Source organism: Rattus norvegicus, chromosome 20 (genome assembly GCF_021556685.1).
Source record: "Rattus norvegicus strain SHRSP/BbbUtx chromosome 20, alternate assembly SHRSP_T2T, whole genome shotgun sequence".
Taxonomy (NCBI): Eukaryota; Metazoa; Chordata; class Mammalia; order Rodentia; family Muridae; genus Rattus; species Rattus norvegicus.
The window spans coordinates 29,998,125-30,015,330 of record NC_141553.1 but is presented as its reverse complement, the minus strand read 5'-3'; the positions used below and the strand labels follow the sequence as shown (position 1 = coordinate 30,015,330).

The following is a 17,206-nucleotide window of genomic DNA, read 5'->3' as shown; positions in this document are numbered from 1 at the left end:
CATCTCCAGTGGTAGGATTATGAGCACGAGTCACCACCCTTATCCCAGGAATAGTTTGGAAGGGCGAGGGGGAAAAATATGGAGGAGAGATGAGAGCTGACCTGTGATTGGCCTAGGTTTTGATTGTCTGTCCCAACTGCTCAACTCCGTCCATGTGACCACCCTACGGGGCCACCAAGGCAGCTACCTGAGAGAAATGTCTGGCTGGACCGGCTGGTCTGTTTTGGCATCACTGTGGGGGGTAGGGGGTAGGGGGGGTTGGGGGAGATAGAACCGGCTCCTTCTTGACTTTTGTTTTCTACATGCTTCTGCAAAACGTGAGGCTGGGGGCCGAGGAAGTGTGCTCAGTAAAGTAGATTCGAACTCAGTCCTCAGAATCCAAGTAAAACCCTCAGGTGGTGACGTGCATTTGTAATGCAAGGGTGGGGGAGACTGAGAACCTTGGGCTCACAGGCCAGCCAGCCCAGTCTAATTGGTAAAACTGACATTGACTCCTCCCCTTCACACACATGTACACATGCACGCGCGCATACACACACACACACACACACACACACACACACACACAGAGAGAGAGAGAGAGAGAGAGAGAGAGAGAGAGAGAGAGAGAGAGAGAGAGTCACATAAAGTCTGGTAGCCCCGGATCGAAGGAGATCTTAAATCATTGGAGAACATGATATTGTTCCCAGCAACCACACGGCCCTGGTCTTAGATGTCTGACTTAGAACCCTGACTGAGGCTGGCATCTGTCAGGCTGGGTCTTCCCTTACCCTGCTGCTCACTCTGGTCTGCTGTCCGACGTCCATCTGTCTGTTTGTCTCTCTTTGGCTCCCATACTCATTATGAAATCCTGGCCTTCACCGGCATTTTTTTTTCCACATCCCCTAACTCTCACCCAGGGGAGGGCCTGATCACAGCTGAGAAACCAGTAACTCTGAGTCCTCCCCCTTCCTCACCAGGTGGGCCTGCCTTTGTCCCTCTTTGTGACAGTACAAAAAGAGAACAGGCAGGGGATGGATGGGGTCCTCGGCTTAGCAGGTGTCTGTCACCGTGCTGGCAGTCAGTCTGCGGTGGGGAAGCGGTGGGAGGGACCTCTACAGTCATTCACTGCTGGAGCGAAGGACAAGGCGGTTTGATTAGGCCCTCAAGATAATCCGCTGCACACCTGGGCTGGCGCCCGCAGGGCTCCCCCACCCCCCAGCTCCCCTTTGTCTGTCTGGGAAGTCTCCATCTTCAAAGCCTGAGATTGCAGCTGATGGATTGGGCCGGGGCCAAGCCTGGAACCCAAGAGCCAAGGGATAGTGAGGAGGAGCTTAGGGGACAGAGAGCCCTGGTACTGTGAGCCAGGTTTCCCTTCCTCTCCCCATCAGCAGAAGCCATTCTGGGGGTGTGGAAAACATGTCTCCTGGTTCCCTAGGCCAAAGAGGGCTGAGGGAGGGTGGTTGGAAGCTGAGGGAATCTGGTGGGAAGAGGAAGAGTGGGGGAAATCCATGTGAGTTGTGTGTAGGGGTGTGTGTGTGTGTGTGTGTGTGTGTGTGTGTGTGTGTGTGTGTGTGTGTGTGTGTGTGTTTTCTAGCCTCTCTCTTTGAGAATTTGGCCAGTTGGCCCTGGTCCTGTCTACGTAGACTAGAATCTGCCAGTAGCAGAACAGAGGCACCTCCAGTGGAGAGTGGAGCTCAGCCACCTGTGTGGACAGGTGACAGAACCACTCCAGTCACCTGATTCTGAGTCTGCCTTGGGAATAGGGGTGTGGATGTCACACGGCTGCAGTGCGGCTCTGCGCTCTGCCTTGAGAAAGGCTCACTGTATGGGTGAGCCTGGCCTGACTGTATTTAACATCACGTTGATCGGGGACGGCGTTTCTCATGTCTCTCAAGGTTGCTAGGAGAAGCAAATAGCCGTGTCACCCAAACTGCACAGAAAGTCTCACTTTTTTTTTTTTTTCTAATAACGAAGTAGGCAGCGTGGCTGTAAGTCGTGTGGCTGACGGTGAGACTCTGCTCACAGGAAGGGTGAAAGTGCCCAGCTTCCTACTGGGAGTAGTCATTTCTGGGGTCCAGTTTCGGGGGGAACCTAACCTACCATGGGTTGAGGCTTCTGTCTCAGAGAGTAACTTTCCACTCTTACAAGAGCCTGTGGAGGTTAACGGGGCCCAACACTTGTGCCTCGGAGGGGGTAAAGCTCAGAGTGTGTGTGTTGGGGTGGTGGTGGTGAAGACTCTTATTTCCTCAGTGTGCCATGGGAAGCCGAAAGGTCCAGGATTTGAATTGGATCCCCTAGATCTGGTTGGCCCTCACTGCCTATTCTCCAGGCAACTGCTGACTTCTCTAGACTCTTTGGTGCACTCCTTCCTTCGGGACCACGAGCTGTGTGCACAGAAGGGAGACTCCCGGTGAAAGCAGGCCCATCAGGATCTCAGTGGCTCCACTCCACTCCCCTGCCCTGCGGTGTGGGGAACCCCACAGGACAGCAGCATGCTCTCCAAACAGGCTCAGGCAAGACTGTCTGCCTCCTACCCCGCGGCCAGTCCTGCTGCCAAGGGGCCAAGAGTGTCCCTTCAAATCCACACCCCAGGCCCACTTCATTTGAAAACGAGGTCTCTGAAGCTGTTAATGAGTCAAGATAAGGTCATGGTAGGTCAAGTGTGCCCCTCCCATAACAGATGTCTTGGTACAAAGAAGAAATTTGGTCTGGAGGGGACACGTGGGAGAAAGCCAAGGATGCTGGAGACAGGTTGGCATGGCGTGTCTGGGAAGCAAGGGACCTATAGGCTCAGCTGCAACCACACATGGCTGGAGGAAGCAAGGAGAGGTTCCCTGCTAGAGAGGCAGACCCAGCTTATGCCTGGATTTTAGATGCTTGGCCTCAGGAGCTATGGGAGGAAGCTGGCACAGTGCAGTAACTTGTATAATGACCCAGGAAATGAAAACAATCCTCTCTGCCTACAGATATTACCTCGTTCCTTTTGTCTACCACACCCACCCTCTCCCCTAGAACTTGACCTCAAATCCTTTGTGTATTTCTTTTTGCCTGGAACTCCATTTCTGCCCTCTGCCGGCCTCCTTGTCTGATGCTCTAACCTTGGGATCCTGATTGCCAGGAATAATACCCCACACCCACCCCCAACCCTGCCACTCAGATAGCCCTGCTGTCCTCCACAATTCACTCCCAGGCCAGCTTCTCCTCCCCTGTCCCTCCTGGTCTAATTGAATCAAACAAATCCCCAAGTTATTGTATCTCCTTCTCCAGCAGTTCCCGGCACATCAGCTTACCTGGTCCTTCAGCCTGGACTGGGAGCCCTCTCTTGTCTGGGTGTCCCCAGCACCCTGGGGAGCAGTCTGTCACATGCTGCATTGTCTCCCCTGGCTTTCTTGGGAATCTACTGTTGCCTGCATCTTCTCTGGGGCAAAGTTTATCCTGTGTCTACCAGGAAAGCTTGCCCTAGAGAGCTTGGTCAAGCCCCATTCTTCTCCTCAGAGATGTAAAACTGAGGCCAGAAACAGAAGCTTGCTCAGCCAGCCTGGTGGACATCTTTGGTTGCTGAAACAGCACCAGGCGGTGGTCTTTGTCCACAAGAAGGAGCCACATCCTGGGCAGCTTGAGACCTCCCGACTGCCAGGCCTCATGGCTGGCATGGGGTGGAGTCCTGAGGGCCACGGGGGAGACCTTGTTCCTAACGGTGGGGTCACACCATGCTCAGCAAGTTGGGTACGCCAGGACGGACAAGAATCTCACGGGGAACACTCTCGGCCAAATGGATGCTCTCAGATATTCTCTCAGACAGCCTCACGAGTGCCTCTGCCATTGCCTCAGTTTCCCCATTTCGCCCAGACCAGGAAGGCGGGTGCAGTGTAAGAACACAGAGTCAAACCGCCTTGGATTCTGATTCAAGACTCACAATGTACCAGCTTAGACACCTCAGCCTTCCTGAGCCTCAACGTCTATCCTAGTCAGGGTCTCCATTGCTGTAAAGAGACACCATGACCAAAGCAACTCTTATAAGGACTCATGTAATTGGGGCTGGCTTACAGGTTCAGAGGTTCAGTCCATTATCATCAAGGCAGGAGCATGGCAGCATCTAGACAGGCATGGTGCAGGAGGGGCTGAGGGTTTTACTTCTTGTTCTGAAGGCAAACAGAAGATTGTCTCCCATGTGGCTAGAAGGAGGGTCTCAAAGCCCAACCTCACAGTGACATATTTCCTTCAATAAGGCCACGCCTCCTCCAACAAGGCCACACCCACCACAACAAGGCCACACCCACTACAACAAGGCCACACCTGCTAATAGTGCCACTCGCTGGGCTAAGCATATTCAAACCACCACAGTGTCCCCAGATAATAGCAATGGGAACTCTGAGACCCCAGAGACACAAACAACACAAGGCTCCCTCTCTGCATTTCTTTTCCCTCACTCCAGCTTCCAACGACTTGTTTCCATCATGCCTCTGGGCCTCCCTTATTCTCCTGGGCAGAGCAGAGGGCTGGCCACCTTAGGTGGCCTGGTGTCTGCCCTCCAGAGCTAGTGAGAAGCATCGCCTGTGTCTCAGAATATTCTCCAGAAGGGGAAGCTGAGCCCCAGGGAGAGTAGAGGCTAGGGATCCAGGGCTACTATCCCTGGTGTCCTCCATCTAAAGGGTTGATCAGCACACAGCACTACCGACACCCTGCCTCCCTTCACTGATGTCCCAGAACAGCCAAGGACCTAGACCTCAATCCTGTGGCATAGCCACCTGGCTTGCATGCTACTAGACCAAGTGACAAGCAGAGGGGGGAGGGATTGTGGGGGTCCTGGGTAGCAGGTCCCCTGACTAGCTCAAGAGGCCAACCTCTACAACATTATACCTCTTACAGGCGTCTATAAATCTTATCTGTCCCCCATGTGGGGAGGACTGGGCATTCAGAGAGATGAAGGGCCTGTCCCACTGTCTATCTAGATGGTTCTGTAAGGCCAGGCAATTTTGCTGATGTCACCTCCCTGGAGATATTAAATATTGATAAAGCAATAAATTGCCCCACACCTTCCCTGGCTTGCATCACGGTGGGAGCTGATAGAAGACAAGGAGACTTAGAGAGCTTCACTGAGGCTGATGGCCATCCATTCTCTTGGTATTCTGGGAATCATGATCTTGTGCTGGAAGGGGCTCAGGCAGGGCCAGTCTGTCCCCCTGAGCCTGGGACAAGCACAGACATTGTCTATGGATTAACCCATTGTCACCAACAATTGCTCTTTGCTTAGTAAGTTCTCTGGGTCCAACTATAACCCATACTGAACAGGACTCTGCTAGGCAAGTCTGTATTTTTTTCATTTCCTCTGTTATTTTGAGCCAAGGTCCTGATGTGCAGTCCAGGCTGGCCTGAGACCTGTTGGGCTTATGGCTGTGAGCCACTGTGCCTGGCAGCTACTCCTTATCTTGAGAACCAGGTGACCCCCTGCACCTCATTTCTGGGGGGTGGAAGACATCAGCTGAAGCTCAGAGGCCTCATTCTGACCAGCTGCTCTCTGTCCATTTGCTGTGTGACCTTCAACAAATTATGATGGCTCTGAACCTCAGCCTTCTGATCTGTAAATACAGGGAAGTAATTTGGGCCCAGACCCTTCCAGTACAGGGAGGCTCCTGAGCCACTGGCTCTGAGGTAGTTCCTGGGGAAGGGATTTGTTGATGTAAATTCCTTTGTAAATGACATAGTATAAAAAGTCCAGGGAGAAAAGTTTCGTGAATTGGGCAAGCATCTATCAAAAGGGAAGGTTCCCAAATTGTTCTTTCTCAGAGTGGGATTTTGGTCAGTCAGATTGGGAGTGGTAGGTGAGCCCCCCTACCCTTACTCAGATTACCTGTGATGTTCCCTCTTCTCTCTCCCACTCTCCTTCCCCTCCTCCTCTCCACCACTCTTTATCCTCCCTCCTGCCATCTTCTCTTCTCCCTTCATACTTCCCTACCCATCCCCCCTCTCTTCCTTCCTCTCCCTCTCCTCCATCTTTCCTTCTCCCCTCTTCTTTCTCTCTTTCACCTTTACCTTCCACAAAGTGGAGTCAGGGGGCTGGGCCGCCTGTTGATGGTGCTGCCTCCTTGGCCTGCTCTCCTTCTCATCTGGACCAGGACCGTTCCTTTCCTGCAGCCCCTTGGACTTGTCCCTCAGCCTCTCCAAGCTTCATCTGTCAAGATACTGGAATGAGAGACTCTCTTGGGGAGTCTGCCACAGTCACATTGGTGTACAGGGTGTCACAGATGGATAGAAGACCCAGGGAGATTTAGGAGAACATGCTTACCCACTGTTTAACACAAGAGAGAATGGGCTCAGAAGGCAATGCGCAGGATCCTGGGGGGATACGAGGAAGCACTGAGTGCAGAGCTGACTCACCAAGGTTTGCCCCTGTTCTTCTTGAAGATTTCCTTCTTCCTGAGATAGCTATGGAGGGCCATGATGTAGGTTCCTTCCCAGCTGATCACCTCGGATGTCCTTGCAGAGATGGCCAAGGCTGCAGAAGGCCCTGTCAGCCCTTCGACACTTGCATGTGGAGGGCTAAGGATATTGGGCCTCTCCCTCTGTTACTCTCCATTTTTTCTGTCAAGGTGGGGCCTCTCACGTGAACCCAGGGCTCACTGGTACAGCCTTGCCTAGCCTGCATCTTTCTCTGGGGCATTTCCTGTCTCTACTTTCTGAATATCAGGACAGATAGGCTCATCCTTCGTTTACATGGGCTCTGGGAATCCAAACTCTGGTCCTCGTGCCTGCTGCTTGCCTCAGAGCTTCTACTACTGAGCCACCTCCCCGGTTCCTCCAAGTCGCAACCTAAATCCTCCTCCCTTGGAGACCTCCCTTGTGGCCTGCTCTGTGTTGCCTCTAGCATGAGGAGATATCTTTTCTGATCCCCACATCAGCTCCAGGCCCTGTACTCACTGGATACTCAATAACCCTGCCAAGAAGGCAGGGAGGAAGAGAAACCCCCATTGCTCATCAGAACCTGGCTTTCTCTCTCCAACCCTCATTCTACCTAGAACAGCTGAGTGCCAAGAAGGAAGTGGGAAGTGAAAAAGAAGGTGCTGAAAGGGGCCTATGTGGCAAATGCTTCGTCAGTAGGAAGGCCTTTCTCTGCTTTCTTCTTTAAGAAACAAAAATAAACAAACAAAAAACCCCCAAAAAACAGACCTCATGTAGCCCAGGCTGGCCTCAGCTTCCCTATGCAGCCAAAGATAATCTTGACCTGATTTATCTGCTTCCATTTTCCTGAGTGCTAGTGTGACAGGCATACTCACCACACCTCCTGTATTTACTGCTGAGGACCACGCCCAGGGCTCAGTGCATGCTGGGTAAGCACTCTCCCAGTCAGCATACTCCCAACCCCTGCAAGATACACACATTCATCTGTCTCACACTGGGGCTTAAATAGGTTCCTGTGCCCAGGCCCTCTGGGTGTCAGGTGCAGCAATGCCACAGCCTCTTCCTGCTCAGAGACTCCGCCTGAGATGGGGACTGTGGGAGTCATGTGGGTGGGTGGGTCGGGCATTCAGTAGACCAGCTGCTGGGTCAGCCACCACTGGTTTACTGCACAGGAGAAGTGAGAGCTGGTGGTAGCTTGAGAGGGCCCGGAGAGTGCAATGGGTCATGCTGTTGGGAAGGAAGTGCAAAGCCAATTGATAAGTCTTTCAGCATTGCCACAGTGAGAAGGGACGGAGAGCAATGGCTGCCTTGGGGGTGTCCCAGGCTAGGCGACATGGGTCATTGCTGGTTGAGCACATGAAAGTGGTGGTAACTGTGTTTGTCTGTGAATTTGCTTGTGAGTGTTTCCTCCATGGGTACGGGTACAGGATATCACAGAGTTGGGGGCTCTGTGCACAAAGGCCCATACAGTGCCTGTCCTTTCAATTATCAGAATTTATTATGTTTTAGCCAAGCATTCGATCCTCAACAAGGCAGAAAGAAAATGAACGGCATACCCCAGAAACACTGTGTCCAGCCCAGATGCACAAGAGCACGTCTTACTCTGTGGTTACAAAGCATCAGAGACAAGGACGGACTTTGGCCATAGAGAGGACTCTCTCTTTTGAGAAGCATCTACGCCGGGAGTCAGTGAATTGCTGTGTGATTTTGCCTTTGTTGCCAGCCCTCTCTGGGCTTGGTGCCCTTTCTTGGGTGAGAGTGATGCAGAGCAATATGACTGCTAGAGGCAGACCCACAAGCGTAAGCTTTCTGGCATGCCTCCCCCACCCTCATTTTTCCACCAGGTTGTGGGTAGAGCCTTACGTGAGTGGGGACAGGGCTTTTCTGGTCACACTACAGGATGGGCCACCAGTTGTGCTGCTGGGAGTCCCATCTATCCAGCACTGCATGACCTGCAACTGTGTGTTTGCTGAGTTCCTGCATCACCTCACAGTGGTCGGTGTGAAAGGTGTGTCTAAGCCCACTTTGCACAGGAGGACACTGTAGTGCAGTTTCCTCACTGGACCTCTACAGAAAGGAGAGGTGAGGCTGAAGATGGGGCAACATGGGGCCTGTCTGATGGTGCTGATGCTGTGAGCCAGTGAAGTGAATGCTGGGAGTCTCAGGGTCCTGCCCCACATAGGCCTGGCACCCGGGCCCTGTCCATGGTGCTGGCCAGCCATGGCCATAAGGAAGCCGGGCAGGGGCGCTGCTTGCCCCTGGGCTCCCTCCCCAAGGCCACTGGAGACCTAGAAGCCCCAAATCAACCTTGTAAGGGACTGTAACAACAAGAGAGTCTAATTGGCCAGGCCTGGTGTGGTCTGATAAGCGTCGCCCACACGCTGGAGAAGCTGGGTGTGAGTAGTGAATAGCTGAGATCTGATTGCACACTGCCCACCCCTGCCTTGAGCTCATCACTAGAAGCCTGTCATTGCAATGGTCAGAAGGGGGTACGCATCAGGCTTCATCCTACTACTCTGGGTACTAGCCACTCTTTGGTTTCCCTGCAGAGAACCACTTGCTTCCAGCCCCCGGCACACAGCCCTGTCCTTCTTCCTGAGTATTTGCCTGGTTCATGTGTCCTCACCATTCGTGGTCTGCCTATCGAAACTTCTGGCCAGGGCAGGGCCCTTCCATGCCAGAATGTTGCTTCAGGTGAGCTGGCATTTGGGGTTCTCTGCGGGATGTCCTTGAGAGAGACCCAGAATGAATGTCTGAGACTAGAGCAAATACCACTTTCTCAACAAAAGGTGCTGAAAGGAAGGACACAGTGCACACAAACTGAAGGGAGACGTTACAGGCCCCACACAGAGTAACTGGAGGGAGGGCTGGGGATCCGGCTCCGCTGATAATGCCTGCCTAGATTATCAAGTCCTCACACTGATCCCCATCATGGCATAAAGCCACAATCTAACATTTGGGAAGCAGAGACACAAGAAAGTAGAGTCATCCTTAGCTCTGCAGTGAGTTCAAAGCCAGCCTGGGCTATATAAGAACCTGCCTCAGTAAACCAAAATAGGACCGGGGATGTAGCCCTGTGGGTAGGGGGCTGCCTAGAAAGCATGAGGCCCTGGGATCAATCCTTAGAGCAGAGTGGTATGTGCATGTAATCCTCATAGCCAGGAGGTGTGGAGGTGTGGAGGTGTGGAGGTGTGGAGGTGTGGGGGGGGAGGGAGGGAGAGAGAGAGAGAGAGTGTTCAAGGCCATGACTGCCTTCACAGCAAGTTTGGAGGTAGCCTACGGTCCAAGAAAGAAAACTCATACGACCTTTTGAGCAAGAAAGACATTTTAGACCTGTCACCCAAGGCAGGATTCGTGGCAGAAAAAAAAAAGTGATAAACTGGACTTCAAATGAAAAGCTCTGTTGTGTGAAACAATGATCCTCACTTCATAATAAGAGCACTGGAGACTCACTGTAGCCAAAGCAAAGCAGTTTGTTTTACAACCTGGAAAAATCAAGAATCAACCAAGAGAAAAGAGAAAGAGGCTGGCACACTGATCTGGTGCAAAACAGTGGGGTTCACTTGTTTGTTTTGTTTTGTTTTGTTTACAGCCCAGATCCCATTTCTTACTCTCTGAATTCCTCATTGGCAGTGCTTCAGTCTTCTCAGTGTTTTGTATAGGCCCCAGCAAACACAAAAACTTACCTAAAGTACATCCTGGAGCCTGAGATTCCCTCTCTTTCTGATACATGGGCTCAGCAACACAGCAGACTGACTGGAACTTTGCAAACCCCAGGATGAATTGAGACGGCGTCAATGAGCAAGCTCCATCCTCCAGCGAGGGAAGACAGGAAGCTACCGCCTCCTGCTTCTTTGTGATTCTCCAGTGAGCTCTAAACACATCTCATGGTGGAAATGGACCGATAGGATTTATTCTTTACCTCTGCCATTGATGCTGCCAAGAGAATGGACAAGCCACAGGTGGGGAAACTATAAATGTAAGGGAGTGTCTGGGAGAGCACTCCTGCCCTAATACAGGAGGAATTCTGGGAACACCAAAGGAAGCAACTCCCACAGTTGGAAACAGGCAAAAGTCCTAAACTAGAGAAGTCAAGAGATAGACTGGATGTACAAAGACATTCTGAGCACAGGCCCTGAGGGGACTGCCATGGAAGCCAACATCTAGAGACATACCTTTGCAAATGATCAGGAACTCTAATAGCAGCCAGTGCTGTGGAGGGCTGGAGCAACAGGACCACTCATTGGCTGATTGTAGGCATGGAAACAAACAAACAAAAGGAAGCAAACAAACAAACAACAACCCACCCCCTGGGGCCTCTGCTATAGAAGACAGATTAGCAGGCTTTTCACTCTCTTTCCCCAGCAACTACCCGGCTTCGTATTTTAACTCTACAAGACAAGCATTTATCTGTCTATATACAAAGATGGCTCAGCAACTAGGAGCGCTGACTGCTCTTCCAGAGGTCATGAGTTCAATTCCCAGCAACCACATGGTGGCTCACAATCATCTGTAACGGGATCTGATGCCCTCTTCTGGTGTGTTTGAGGATAGATACACACGAAATAAATAAATAATTCTTTAAAAACAAAGATGCAGAGAGAGAGGTGGGGGGAGGGAAACTGCCAAACCTTTTAGGCAATCAATATGACCTTTAGTAGGGGAATTGATAAACTTTGGTGAAGGACAGAAGAATACTAAACCATTTACCTTTAAAAGCTAACTCAGAGAGGAAACTTAAATAAATATCAATGAGGGAAAGAACGCAGTCTGAAAAGCAGCACACCGTGAGTGATACGAGTTATATAATATTTCCAGACAGAGACCCCACCCCCCAGGGATTGCTGTCACATCATGGATCCACCATGGATAGGACTTGCCATGAGGACCTGCGTGATGACATCTTCCAGATTCTTCCATGGTGGGACTATGGAGTTCCTCTTCACTCTCCTTTCTTGGAAGCTAGCTGCTAAGACCAGATACATACAGTGCAGGCTCACACTTCACCTCCTGAAACCGTGGACTTGTGTTGGTATCTCCATGGTGACTATAAACTCCTTGGGAGCTTTGGTGGCTGTATTTGGTGCCTTCCACAGGCTCTGCTCAAAGCCATTCTCATGAGTGGGGTCTGCACACACCTGGAGTCCCAGCACCCAGGAAGCTGCAACAAGAGGATCCCGAGTTCGAGGTCAGCCTCAGATGTCAGTTTTATGCTAGCCCTCTGTATCTGCAAGTGAATTGGTACCAGGCACAGTCAAGTGACCAGATTCCTTGACCCTTGCAACTGCACACATCTGTGAGAGCTCACCTGGGTTGCAGAGTCTCAGCCTGGGATGACCCTCCTAAAATCATGGCGTTGCAGAGTGGCAGTCTCTATGGCTGGCACTACAATGCTTCTCCCAGCTGGCCTTGGTACAGTGTACCCCATATGCTCACTCTGCAGCCCAGGCCGACCTTGAACTCCAGGCAATGCTCCTGCCTCAGCTTCCCCAAGTGCTGGGATTGGAGACATATACCACCATGCCCAGCTAGACATCTCTCTCTTCATTTACACACAGAGAAAGTTTAGGTCAAAGATTTGACATGTCTTCAAAATGTCAATGAACCACTCGGGAAATACGGAACTGATTTAACGGTTTTCCCCAGGTCTTACTCAATTATGAATTTAATATTCTTGACATTTTCCTTTACTTCTAAGCAGCCGCAGAAGCTCTCGAGCCTGGAGAGAGTGTGTCAAAAACATGGGTGTTGTCACAAAGCTAGGCAACAGGCACCTTTTCCTTGGCAGGGTCCCCACTTTTGAACTGGGGAGAATGAAAACAGGTGAAGGCCAGAAATTACAGCAATTTCTTATTGCTCTGTCTGTGTGGGATCTGTGGTCATGGCATCCAGGCTGCTCTGTCACTGATGCCTTGTGACTATGGGTGCACAGCATCTCTCTAAAGGCCTCAGTTGTTTCATCTGTAGAATGGAGTACCAAGCTCCTTTGTGAGGAGGCTCCCTAATACTAAGTGAGCATGAGTCACAGGGATAACTAATTCTGTCAGAATCACCTAGGAAATAAATGACTAATACTGAGATTAATCACTGGAGAAAACCCAATCCCCCCATTTGGTGGCAATTTTTTATTAAATTGGTCCATAGCTTTATTAAATATTAAATACTGACTAAGAGAAGGACCTTGGTCAGGACCGCTCCCTGGAATTTCTCAGCAAAATGGCCCTGAGATGCGTGGTGGTGGTGATGGTGGTGGTGGTTACAAAGACAAATCTATAGGCCACCATACTTTCCCATGTGGCTTTTGTTATCAAGAACTACAACTCCCAGCATTCCAGAAGGTTACCTGCTTCTTGGACAGGTGAAGCTTACAGGGTAATTCTGGGTATTACATACCCTACTGGCATGTGTTTGGGAGTTTCCACATGAGGTTTGTTGAGGCTGGAGGATCTACCCTGGACATGAGTAACACTACTACACGGATAGGGTCATGAATGAAAAGGGGAAGCAGCCTGAACAGCATCACTTCCCTCTCTCAGCTTCCTGATTGTGCCCAACCATGGCACACTCCCACCACCATGCCTTTCCTGCTGGGACGGCCTAACCTCTGCAGTTGTGGGTCAAGATCATGCCTTGCCTGCTGGAGTTGCCAGGTCTTTTGACACAGCAACAAGACAGGGAACTACTGTGCTTACTAACATCGGCCTCACTAACAGTAAGACTAGAGCCCCACCGTGAGCCAACCAGATTGCTGCTGGGGTCATGCTGGGGTCATAGTGAATTCATCACAGACTGTTGCCACCCGGCCTGGTTCCAAAGCGGATGTATGTGTGTAGCAGGAACGTTAAGGGGAGACTGGGACCCCCACCCTTCCTAATGTTTCCATCCTGTACTACACAGTTCTTCATCTTTTGGTGACCCCCAACCATAAAATTATTTTCGTTGCTATTTCTTAACTGTGATTTTGCCTACTTTTATGAAATGTGAATATTTATGGAGATAGGGGTGTGCCAAAGGGTCATGACCTGCAGGTTGAGAACCACTTTTCTAGACTGTTCCATGTCTTATGGAAGTTCTGAGGCCTCCCAGCATCACCCCAGGCTCTGTAATAGCAGCACAAAAGTGCATAAGTCTGGCTGGAACTAAGCGCCACTCTCTAAGAACTGTCCCTAAGCCTTCCAGAGGCTAGAACAGATGGTCTAGATTCTTGTGCTGGCAATGTGACCCAGAGAAATCCACTTACCTTCTCTTAGCCTGTTTTTGTGGACTGAGGTAGGAAGAAGACCTTGGGCTTTACTCCATCCTGGTTCATGAATGGTTGGTGGAGGTGGTCCCTGGGAACTGTGAAGGGACCATGACATTGACCTTGCATCGAGCCCCAGTGTCAAAGCCTAGGTAAGCATCAGCCCCTTTGCAGCCTGGGCTGCCAAGCCTAGGTATACGTCTCACCCCCTGGCCTTTGCTTTCCTTGCTGAGGAAGAACAGGACACTGTTACTTACTTAACTTACTTACATAGCTTACTATGGGGCCTGAGATAGGGCAGCCTCAGTCAGAGCCACACACATCGATGGCCACTCTGGGTATTAGCCAAGGACACCCAGGGCAAGCCTGAGGCTTCAAGAGAGCTCGTTAATACACTACACTGCCCATGACGCACACACATTTCCTTTGGAACCAGCCCCAGTTGACATGGCCTGCGACCTGCTAACTTAACACCCGGATCCCAGTTGCCCAGTTCTGGCCCAGCCCAAACTCTTAGAGACATCAGAAAATTACCCATTCAGGCCCGACAACATGTCGGCTAGAGAATAGGCCTGGAAAGGGGGCAGGACTATGGCACTGACAGGCCAACCTCCTCTGGTCTCCCTGGAGATGTCACAGGCTTAGCAGGGGCTGCTTGACACATGTCGGATAAAATAAGGGAAAATAAATAACAATGTTTATAAGAAGATTAGCAGGAATGCAGGAAAATTTCTCCAGGGAGCCCTTGGCTGCATCTGGAAGTGACAGCCCCATCACCTTATCAGAGTCATAATGAGGTACCAGGATTTGGGGTCATTAAAAATCCTCTCTGCTGGGCTGCCCTCTCTCCATCGCCTTTGATGGAGGCCTGGTGGCTGCTTGGTCCCTTCCCCCACCGCCATCCCACCCCCTTGACTATCCCCACTTGCCTGGGTGCTGGAGGTGGGAGGTTGATGCCCAGCTCAGCGGAAGTAATGCAGCAGGACATCCCAATTTGTGCCTGGGTCCCCGCAGGCACAGAGCCCTTCTCCCTGTGTGGATTAGCTCTGTTTTATCTGGGCTCCTTCAGAGATGAAGTGGGGGTAGGGGGACCTGCAGGCGCATGTGTATGACTCCAGGCTGCACTCCAGAGGGGCTGGCCCTGCTGCCCAGGCAAGACCACGCTTAGTAACCGAGGTCTGGAAGGGATCCTGGGCAGGGATTGATTGACAAGTGTATGGATGGAGCCAGTCCTTGACCCGAGCTGTGCATTCACAGCCCTGCATTGAAGGCTTTGTGGGTCTGTGATCGGGTGGGGGGAGCAGAGCAGGAACCATTTTTCCATGTCTGTTGGAACCATTGAAGGCAGTGAGGACCAATCGCCAGGGCAGACACTGGGTGACCTGAGAAGTCAGGCCAACAAGAGGGGACAGATTCAAAGCCAAGTAGTTGTCTGTCACACAGATTCCTCCCTCCCGACTAGACACCCTGAGCCCTCTCCATCCCCACTGGTATTATGGAGGAAGCACTCCACGTCCCTTGTCCCAAAGCTTATCTTCCTGGCACTCCAAGCACGATTGTGGTCTATAGATTCTCTCAGCCGCTCACTGGTCCCATGTCCCTTGAGGGATAGGTTTGAGCAAGGAGGAGCATTATTAAGAGACTGAGGCTGACAGCAGCCCTATAGGAAAGCCCTCTCGAGGCACCACTGGTCCACAGGGTGTCATCATGTTCTGGGCAGATTCAGTCCTATTCTGGAAAACCCAGGGTTGATAGTACAGTGAGGCTGGATTCATTTCCTGGTTGTTCCCCAGCCAAGCACCTCTGTTCAGTAAACAACCTGTCCGATCGAATGGAATATCCCTTCTCTTACATCTGACTGCTTGGAATATCCAAAGTCTCTTTCAGCCGATAAAGGCCCACTGGTAAAATGGCAAAGCCATAGTCACCCCCATGACGAGGTTATGCTGAAGAAGGAAAGAGCTAGCTCTGTCTACAAGAAAGAAAGGCAATGCTGAGTGGGTAGGGTCGTGCCTTACTCATAGCAGGCCATGGATACCTACCCTTCTCAAGGCCATGCCTGCTCCAGCCTTTGAAGTTTCTGCTTCTCTCTCTGCTGCTTCTATTAGAAAGGACCTTACATCAGCTTTGGCTGTGTCTCCCCTCTGGAGGAGTCAGGGTCATGAATGTGACTGATCCCAGTTCAGGGCTAAAGCCAGCATTCAGACTTCTCCATTGCTCCAGGAGCCCCTACCATCACCACCAGGAAGGGCTACAGAAGAAGGTCTTCCCATGGCACTGTTGCCCATGTCGTACCTCTGTGCTCTGGGCAGGGACAGATAGACTACTGTTTGCTAGTCACTATGGGACTTTGATACCTGAGTTTCAGATAGAGCCCAAGAAGAGAGGTCACTCTGGATGAGGCTATGGCTTGGACTCTTTCCATAGAGGCTTTGAGGCCTCTCTGTGACAAAGACCCTTCGGACATCAGATCTGCACCTCAACTCAATGTACAGCTACAGCAATCGTCCAACTTCAGACAGCCTCTGTATCTAGTTTACCTCGGTCCCAACTGAGCGCTGGAGTCCAGGAGGCCTGGGTCTCAGATGCAGGGCGGGAGGGGCCGCTCTGGGTCAGAACAGTCAGGGGTGCTTGCAGAATCCCAGGTCAGGGCTGAACCTGCAGCTGTACTTGAGCTGGTACTAGGGCTTCTGTTGAATATCCTGTCCCATCAAAGACCAGCTTGGGGACTTGCTGAGCTGAGGACTCTAGGAGTACAGGGTGGAGTTTTGTCTTTGCAGCTGTGACACCCAATGCCTGGGGCCCTAGTGGCCTAGGATTCACTACTCAGCTTTCAGTTCTGGTTCTGGGCTCTGTGCCGGCTCCTGTGGCCATGAGGGGTTTCTGTGTCACACTTACTGGCGGTGACAGAAGACCAGATTTAGCACATAATTTACTTCTGAAAAAACAGTCAATTCAAGGCCACCCTTAGCATGCTGTCTCCCTCAATTGCTTGCTTCCAGAGTTAACGCAGGAGCCTCCGATAATAGCAATAATAAATAATACCGAGTATTTATGGGGCGCATCCTAGGTGCCAGGCACTGCTGAGTGCTCTATTTGTAGCACCCTGCTGGAAGCCAGGAACACTGTTACCCCACTCTTTAGATGGAAGTCCCAAGTCTCAGAGCCATCACTGCTCCTGGGCTAGCTTGCACCCATGGGCTAGCTTGCACCCAGATCTAGAGGACTTCATTGATCTTGGCTGCTGTGTGAAATTTAGCCTGCCTCTGGGAGCTGTTTCTGTTTCTGTTTCCTGGGGCTAACCTGGGCTGCAGTGGGATGCCAGGTTGGGTCTTGACTCTGGGAATGAATAGCTGCAGGCTAGCCATTGTTACTGATGGTCCCTCCTCCCCAGAGCCTGTCCCTTAGGGAGCCCCTCCCACATTGCTTCTTCCCTGGTGGCTTGGCAATGAGTCACTTCCTGCACTTTGATATCTGCCCAGGAAAGGCCAGATGACAAGTTCTATTCTGTTGGAGGAGCCAGAACTCATTAGCTTATACAACATCCGAGCTGGTGGGCAGAGGTGGGTGGGGTGGACCCAGAAG

The 17,206-nt window shown here is 51.4% G+C and overlaps 1 long non-coding RNA gene across 2 annotated transcripts; it reads right to left on the bottom strand.

The window, feature by feature from the left end:
• Positions 1–3,750: 3,750 nt before the first annotated feature.
• On the bottom strand, positions 3,751–16,332 carry LOC102555625 (uncharacterized). 2 transcript variants are annotated; one of them, XR_015645205.1, is made up of 10 exons: positions 16,162–16,332; positions 14,551–14,652; positions 13,622–13,719; positions 10,557–11,542; positions 10,068–10,317; positions 7,257–7,344; positions 6,269–6,318; positions 6,016–6,154; positions 5,019–5,171; positions 3,751–4,124 (listed from the first exon to the last, which is right to left on the bottom strand). It is a non-coding gene; the product is annotated as an uncharacterized LOC102555625 (long non-coding RNA). The 2 variants fall into 2 exon arrangements; XR_015645204.1 differs by lacking the exon at positions 5,019–5,171 and having other exon boundaries at positions 3,993–4,124; positions 6,016–6,165.
• Positions 16,333–17,206: the final 874 nt, after the last annotated feature.